Source organism: Athene cunicularia, assembly GCF_003259725.1.
Source record: "Athene cunicularia isolate RWA chromosome 2 unlocalized genomic scaffold, athCun1 chr2_part1, whole genome shotgun sequence".
In the NCBI taxonomy this organism is placed as follows: domain Eukaryota; kingdom Metazoa; phylum Chordata; class Aves; order Strigiformes; family Strigidae; genus Athene; species Athene cunicularia.
The window spans coordinates 82,381,015-82,390,374 of NW_020799095.1; positions in this window are offsets into that span (position 1 = coordinate 82,381,015).

Consider the following 9,360-nt stretch of genomic DNA (forward strand, 5'->3'; position numbering starts at 1 on the left):
CCCCCCGGCTCTTACATGCTTCTTGTCACTACTTTTTTTTCCCCCCCTCAGTCTCTTCCAGTCTGTCCGAAATGCTTCTACATTTTTTTTTCTTCTACTACACTGGGCCATTCCCTTTTTTACGTTAGTTTGCTGGTTTCCCTTCGCATTATAGATCATCTTTGTCTAAAAAAGCAGTGCAAACAGCACCTCCCAGTGCCATTCATATCCAGTGTGTCATGTGTCTTGTCCCAGTACCGGTCTCATGAGGCAGAAACCATGTTTCTCAGGTGTGATCCTAAATGTGCTAAACAAATAAAACTCCAGAGACAATGGGAAAATGACCAAGAAACCATGGTCTCCAATTCATGGCTCTCTACGAGCCCCTTTCTGCAGAGCTCCCATCAAAAGTCGATATGACAGTGCATCCACTGCTGGCAGGACCAGATCCTTAGAGCCAGATAACCCTCGGTTCCCTGGTACAGTATTTATGGCATCAGTGGGGTGAATTCGCCCGCATTTCAAGGCAGAATGCATTTGTCTCTACTTTTTCCTGGCTTTTGTTCACCAAAAAAACCCACATTAGCAAACCCGTGTTACTAACTGCTTCCTGCTTCTGTTGTTTAGTGTTTTGTAGCTACTACGGCTGGCCAACAAGCTGTAAATCTTGCCTGATGTTTTGTAACAAAGGAAAAAATAGAATGATTTGTGTTGACTTTTGGTCATCGTGTATCATTACTGATTTGAGGGCGGGCGGTGGAGTAAGGCGTACTGTGTATCTGCTGCTTGCCAGTTCTCCAGAAAGGCGGTGTTAGCTAGCAGTCAGTAGAGGGCAATAGAGAAATACAGTTTGCGATACCTAAAGGATTTGAAGCACTGATTATGTGTTTACAGAAAAGAAAAAGAAGAAAAGAAGAGCCAGGAGGATAGGTTGTTCAGTTTACTACTGGAGACCTGACTGTGACAGACCACCAAGAAAACAAAATTTTCAAAGAGAGCAAAGAAGACCTTCTGCAGCATCTGTGAGTCTCTCCTTTTTTCTTCAGAGTTACGTAGAATAACTTAGCCAGAACTTATTGATGACTGCATGATCAGTGGACTCGGGAATGGACCGGGAGATGCGGGAAGGCACTCTTTAGAAGGAACAGAAGAGGAGGCATTTCAAAGATCCTGCAGGTGACTGAGGTGAGCAAACTCACAGCTTCTCTTTCAGGTGAGATAATAGGTGTTCAGTCAGCTGTATAAAAGTCTTGAGAAAACTAGGTGATTGAAATTATATGAGAATTTTGCTTTTTCAGGCATGCTGGTGCAAGACTAATTTTATCTTGGAAAAAAAGGATAGGGATGCTACAAGGATAAGCATTTCTAAGCCTATGTTATTTTGGAGACATGCTAAAACTGGTGACTTGTTTTATGAGTAATATTTTGCATTAGAACTGTTTGAAACATGCTCATCATTTTACAAGGTTTATGTGCTATAGTTCCTAGACACATTTACAGAGAAATATATAAAGAAGATGTGACCATCGTTGTTCCTTTTAGAGGGGATTTTTGCTAAGCTTTTGGACAAATGTGACTTGGAGGTTTGGAGAAATTTATTAAGAGGTTTTGGATGCATGGTGGGAGTGCTGTCAGATTCTTCAAAGGCTTTATTATCAGATGAGAAGTGATAATAAAGAATACAGCAATAACAAAAGGAGTTAAGCCACAGAAATCAAGGGGCTAACAGAGGGTTGGGAAAGCAGAAGAAAACCCAAGAGACTAAGTTAGGAAATAAGCATATGAAACACTTTTCTATTGCCAAGATCTCAGCTGGTGTCACCATAACACTTGGAGAATATCCTCAGGGTGCTGGGAACCATTAAAGCAGTACAGATTATCAGAGGATAAACTTCCACTTCAGCTGCCACTGGTACCAGAAGTGACCAATAAGAAACGTTTGAGAAACGAAAGATGAAGAATTTAAGTATTGACATTCTGGGGATATCACAGAGTAAGTGCAAGGGTATCTAGAGGTCAGACAGTACCCATCTGAAACATGACAGACTGATAAATAAAAGAAATAAATCATATTCTAAAACATACCATCAGCTTTGAAAAGCTAATTAAAGGTAAAGTTATCTAGTATTCCTCCTAAGCCTGGATTTATTTTGTAAGTGGTATAACAGGTAAAGCTATGGCACACTGATTTATCTGCGCTTTGAGTGCCACATATGTAAAAGATTAATACGATGATTGTTTATACACTGTTTAGAACACAGCTTCCTTGCAGTATGTACCTGAGGGAAGTGAAAGATAACGTATATAAAGCATGTCACTGTTTTGCATGGGTTGTCAACATCTATCTCACAGGAAAGAGACTCAATGAATATCAGAATCCCCCAGATCTTGAAAGCTACAAGTTCCAGTCTTCAATTTTTTATTTCCTTTCATTCCATTTCCAGTGCTCTAGATTTTCTTGTATGCCTGCAAATGCATTCTCTCAAAAGATAACAGAAATGAAAGATGGTATTGAACAAAAACCTCAGAAACATACCTGCAAGTTTAAGGAAATCCATACTTGTGTACCAACTCCTCTTTAAAGTGGTCTCTGGTAGCCATATTAGTTCTTTATCTAAAATGTGAAGCTCTAAGGCAATAAACATTCTCTTAGAACTGATACCTATTTTCAGTGAAATTCGCATGATTGGTGTTTGCTGGAGAGTTTTCTCATGGGTGGTATCTCTACAGATATAATCAAAGGGATTTTTGTAGTGGGGAGTCACATGGGTCAGCAGCTGGAGCTGAGAAATGGGATCTAATGCTAGTTCAAGTCCAGGCTTTGCTTTGCCTCTGTGTGACTTGTGGTACGTTAGGCCTTGCTATGGTCAGCTTATGAAGTGGCCAGCCTGGTGTCTTGTGCAGGCTAAGGGCTGGGCTTTGAATGGCAAGCTGCAGGTGTACAAGGAGGCCCTCCTTGTATAGAAGTTATGGGAAAGGTCATTGTCTAGTTGCAGTGTCCTTCAGTACATAGACAAACTCCTAGGCCAGTTCTGGATATGAGTCCTTGTCACCTTGAGTCATAAGAAACCATTCTTTCATTTTCACTAACAAAACAGCTGTCTAAAAATGTTGAAATGTCAAGCCAAAGTTCCATCTGTGAAAAAGGTGCTGCTAATTAATGTGTTAATTGTCATGTAAACCTCTTTGCTTAATGAGATGTGAGATGACCTCTACTGTTAGGAATATCAGTGTGCACAGGATTTTGTCCCAAGCCCTCAGGGTCATTTATTGCTGTGCTGCAGCACAACCCAGGGCTGCTACTTCAGCCTCCTGCCAAAATGGGAACATTTCACTTTCTGATGAGTCATCTGAGTTTCACTCAGATCTCATAAGGTTTCCCCACCCTGTTCTTCTTTGCTGTATAGTCCAGGCCCTGCCCTAGAGGCTTTGCTTTCCCAGCTAAAAGATGAGGTGGAACCCTCTTCAGCAGCTGTGGGGGTCATTCCTTAATTAATTTGAAGGGGACTGCTAATGGATGATAAGGAGCATTTTCTCTGTCACTGGAGCTGAACATGAAGAATTCCTAGTTTTTTCTGGCTCGGAGTGTGGCAGAGCAGTGCTGGCAACTGAGTCGGAGTTTGCCACACGCTGTGCTAAATGTTACCTGCATCAAGACAGAAAGGGAACTAGGTCAACCAAAGCAGGCAGCTGTAGATATTTTCCATATTGGTCATGTTTACTTGTGAACAACACAGAAGAACTATATGTTTCAGAAAAACATTTCTTGCTTTTTTTTTTTTTTTTCCTTCTGGTGCAAAAAGGGCATAGGGGAAGTCATTTTTTTTAATTTCTTCTTGCTTAAAATTATTTTCTTTTCCTTTTAATTCTAAGGTGGCACTAGTTTGAGCATGAGCTTGGACTAGATGACTTCTAGAGGTTTCCAACCTTACCCTGTAATTTCATGTTGTTATTTTGGATTCTTCCTGACTCCAAATTACCTGGGAGAGGAAAAAAAATACTATTTTAAGATAATTTTCTTTCCCCTCTAAATTATTATTTTAAATCATTTGAAAATGCACCAGAGCGAATAAGAAACAGGTCATTCTAGTGAATAACTGTCATGGAATAGTTTCTGGGTTTTGTGTTCCTGGGCTTTGTCATAAAACGCTTTGGCCATTATTTTCAGGCTGCTTAACAGAATTGGTATTATGCAGAAATTTAGTCAGCTGAGGGCTAAACTATTTGAGGGGTGTACTCCCTGCCACAGTTGAAAAGTGTCTTCTCACACCTGTTTATAGTACCCAAAGTTGGTCTCATGTCTGAGAAGCTGACATCCTTGCTGATGCTTCCACTTTTACGCTTGGTGAGTCAGATGGCCAGAAGGGGTGGAATATTTACTGCCAAAGTTATGTGAAATAATATGAACTTGAAAGATTCATATCAGTTTTTCAGTAATCAATTTTGGCTAAATTCATTCAAAATTAAACTGCTTACCCAGCTGACATCCTTAATTCATCACCCTTGCTGAGACTGAGATCTTCAAAGCTGTTTACAACAGCTAAACAAATGTATCTTCCATTAGCTTCAATTATGAAGCCTGATAAAGTGCACAGAAAATTCAAGTCTTTAGAGATGACAGTGAGAGATATGATTTAGACACAAGAAAATTAATAGAATCAGACTGATACTTAGAGTGAACTTTAAGCCAGAGTTTCACTGTCAAATATGGGTGGGTGGTGCAGTGCTCCTCACCTGCTTCAGAACTGCTGCTGAGGCACAGTGGTAGCACAAGCACATTGTACTTGTGTTGGGAAGAGAGCACTTGAATCTTCATTGCCAGTAATGTGGCACTGTCCCCAAAACTTACTCCTCTTTTAAAGAGAAAAACTAGAATGGAGAGGATGTAGCTACTCCTTAAGTCTGAAGCAGCTACAGTAAAGAGGAAAAACTCCACATGACAATAATTTAATTAGACTGCAGCATTATTGCCTTGACTAGTGATGGAAAACAGGAAACTTCTTCAGTGAGGGTTGTATTACAGCTGCATAATTCCCCAGTATTGAAAGGAGCTAGCCTTTCTAAAGTTGGCCTGCCTGCAAGGCCCTCTGCTTTCCTGTGCTCCTCAGAGATTTTCTACAGAAAGCAAAACAGCAAGGGGTAGATGATTCAACAGAATAGTTTTTTCTAAAACCCCAGAGGTCTCTGCGTAAACATGCCAAGCCAGAAAAAGCTCAAAGTAGTTACACACACATGTGTTAAACACACATCATCAGAGTTGTCATTAACTTGCTACTTATTTGAAGTATGGGGAGGGGCTGATGTAATCTCTGGTCTTTTTCCAGAAGGCCCATAGCCATATGTTTTTATGTATTCTTTTCATTATTGTTAGATAATGCTAACAGTAGTATTCATGTATGGTCTGCATCAGTCTCCTGAAAGGTCATTTTGGCCCTCAGTGAGGAAAAGACTTGTTTTCCCTCTTCAGAAAAGTAATTTTAAAGTAGCCAGGCTGGTGGCATGGCAGGCATAACAAAGTTTGTCAATTCAGAATTGGTTTGTGCAAATGAATTTTTTTTTTTTTCCTTACTGTGTCCTTAAGCAACATTTTCCTGATGAAAAGATTTGTGTTTTGGGTTTTTTTATTAATCTCATCCTTCCTTCTAAGACAGCCTGAGATCTCTGCATCCCTTAGCACTGTTTGGAAAAAAAGATCTGGCTATCGTAAGAGGATGGGTGAAAGGACAGTGGAAAGCCTGAAGGAGTAAAGGTCCAGATAGAGACGTACTGGCAGGTCTATGAAGAACTTGTCACAGTGCCTGTTGGCTCTCTGTTTGTTTCGTTTGCTCTGCTGGTTAATCATTTGCTTGAGTGCTCAGGTACCATGGTGATGGAGACACTACCAGTGCCACAGACCCAGCATGCTGCATAGTCATTAAAACATTATTTTTTAAAGGAATCCCAAAATAAATAGAACTTTTGAAAATCCTCAGCATAGCTAACATTGCTGTTTACTTTCCTTTCTAACAATACAAATTAGCATGGTACGATAGAAGCTTCTTCCTCCCATTTTAGGTTTTTGATTCTGCTGTTGATATCCACAGCTTTCTCTTGAAAACATAAGTGGTTTGAAAGGCTTCACACTTCTTCCATAGCACATTTGTGCATTGGCCTTTCTGTGCAGCTATTGAGATGTTTGTTCCATTGTCATCAGTATTTAAATCAAGGAGAGGGCCTTGGAATAAGAGCCAAATGCATCTTTGGTCTGTTAAGCCCTAACAGTTTGCTAGTGTGACCTTTGTGAAACTATAGGTATAAAGTGCAACTTTGAAAATCCTGGCCAGCAGCTAACTGCTGGAATGCCAGTTGGCAAGCTATTCTTCCTTCTTTTCCAAATACAAAGCCTTCTGCCTGAATAGCTCCAATGCAGCATCTCTTCTGCAGTATCATGTTTTGAGGTCTGATCTCACATAGACCTTTGCTGTTGTTACTTTTTATAGTGTGGTGCTATTTATATCTCTGTTTGAATATGTATGGTGGCTGCCACTGGAAAGTTAGCACTGAGCAATAGTTTCTCACAGAGGGCATTACTGTGCTAGCATGCCTCCAAAATTACTGCACAGAATATAGAAACAAATGTTACCTCTTTATCATGAGTACCTTAAGAATTTGCTCTTGGTTTTGGTATGTTGAATTGCTTCACAATGCTGCTGTCTGAACACTGGTGCCTGGAGCAGACTGAACTAGCACACTGGCAGTCTATGAACCCTCAGCACATGATGTACCCAGGAGGTAAACTAAACCATAGAGGAGAGAATCAGATAGAGCTAGATTGTAAGGTATGCATCCACTGGAGCTGGATAATTGTTCCTCAAACTCCACTGATCATAAAAGCTTGCTTTAACTTTTGTTGCAGTCCTCAGGAAATGGAAAAGACATCCTTTCCCTCTTATATTTCCCTCACATGATAAAAAAGTACCAGATATTTTTTTCAGGCCTATCTTACCATCTGCTCTGACAGCAATTAGCTCACCAATTGGTGTGGGCTGAGTTCCATTAATATATGGTAAAAGCGTGCAGAAAAGCTTAAAACTCAGACAGTGATGCAGGGATGCTGTTTATGTCTCCCTGGCACGAGGTAGGGCCTGTGATGCACTGCTTGCCAGAAGTTGGAGATACAAGTAATATGAAGACAAAGCAACACCATTTGAATCTCCCATATTACAGATTTTTAAAAAGTATAGTAAAGACACTAAATATGTCAATCCTGTTAGAACTTCTGAGCAAAGGGTGAGTGAGATTTGTGGAACTTCTGGGTCACGGCAGTGATCTTACTATCCTGCTTCCTATAAGATCTGAGCTGATGTTGCAGGGGTGGAGGGAGAGAAGCCAGGACTTGCCCTTTAAGAATTTAATTTGGAAGGCATTGGAAGTGGGATCCCCTCCTCTCTATCCTTCTGCAGTGTGGGACTTTCCACCTTGGTATCACCTGGTCCTTGAATGCTCTAGGATCCACAGATCCTTTCTAAAACATACAGGTACAGCAACTCTGCTCTGCTCTGGTGTTTTATTGGGGAGAAAGAACAGACCTTGAGGAAAGTGGAAAATGGGCACTGCTTGCCTTCTGTGCCTCTCCTGAGTCCAGCAGCCAGTGCAGGTAGAGTCACACCCCTCTTCCAGGTGGAAGTTGGGCCAGACTGCAGAGGAAGGCACCAAACAGGGTGCAGGCTAGTATTGTGGGATATCAAAGTAATACCTTAACAATCCTAGTGCCTGGAGTATGATAGCAAAACTGGGATGTGGCATCAGAATGTAGACTATTACTACTGAGATGGCAAACAGCTACAGTGCAGAATCTATGAGTTGTCCTGTAAAATGCTTTTGTTGCTGTGACGTTGCCAGTCATGCAGGTAACCCTTCCTGCCAACATTTTCCTTAATCTGCAGTAATTAATTTGGTGCTCCTTTGCATTCAGTCTAAGGGCCATTCATGGCATTCACAGGTACGGTTCCATTAACTCCCTCATCTTTCCCTTCCCAGGGGTGTCCCATTTTTGAGAACCACCCTAGGAACGCATGCGAGTTGAGTGTGGATAGAGGCATCTCCTGCCAGCAGATCTGTGCACTTGTTTTTTTCCCAAGGACTATTGTCTGGAACTTGGCAAGCCTTTGGAATCTTTCCTGGATGAGCAGTTCTGGATTATTCACCAATTTTTTGTGAGCTGAAGTGAAAATAAACATGATCTTAGTACTCTCAGCTCAAACTCAAACCCAGGCTTTCTCAGTGTGAGCCCAGAACCGAGAGATTTAGTTTGGCCCTTTCTGGATTCTGATCCAGTGACAGAATTAGGTTTTGAATCTGAATGTCATCCAGGTTCTGGGATACTCATGTAAATATGCAATCTTAGTGTTTGCAGGATGTTTACAGCCTGCTATTCATTTCTAACTAGTGGCATCATTTGCCTTTTTGGCCTACAGTAGGAGAAGCTGTGGGGTTTACTGTTGGTATTGGGTTTGGTACCTTATGACGGTAACAAAATCTGCAGATGTAGAAGCAAGATAAACACTCAGATATGAGGCTTAGAAATGAGTCCATTTCTAATCATCTTAATGTCTGTTGAAATGGGCAGAGAAAGAGTTTATGTAGGTCGCAGGACTACAGCCATTGACCGCTCACTTTCAGAAAAACAGATCTGTGATTTTTCTGTCCTTAAACAATTGGTAATTTTGATTTAAAGAAGTAGGCCCAAATCCAAACTGCGTTCAAGTTTTCCAAGTGTCTAATTACCAACAGGTATTGGTATACCTGGAATGAAAAGTATGTAAGGAAAGGAAACCAATCATCTGGTCTAGTGCTGGAAGGGTTAATGAGGTATTCAAAAGAAGAAATAAAAGGCTGCTAGAATTGTGTTTAATTTTTCAGTCTCTTTGCTGTCTACCAGTCCATACTCCCCATGAGTGCTAAAAATTTCATTAAAAAATTAAAAATATATTCGAAAGACAAATTTAAGAAACTGAGCATGCAATACTAACTTTGGAAAATTGCAGCTTTCTTTTCTGACAGAATCTTACATTTGTGACTAAGGGAAAATGCAATTATTTCAGTGGATTGCTGGAGAAGTAGATGTGAATCCCACTTTATCCATTCTCATCTTAACAGATTGACTTGGAAACCATCAGTTTCGGAGAAGGTAAAGATGTCAGAGTGAGTTCATATAGAACAGATGGGTTTTCTGGAAAAAGCCTCCAGTTTTATAAATTTAAAAAAAAAATTTCACATGACTGGCAGGAGACAAAGTACCTTTGTTGTGAATGTTTGCTGGTCCCACTGAAGTTGATGCTACTTTGGGAATTGACTTCAGCTGAGGTTAGGACTTTGGTTATAGACTGGTGTGAGTGTTGA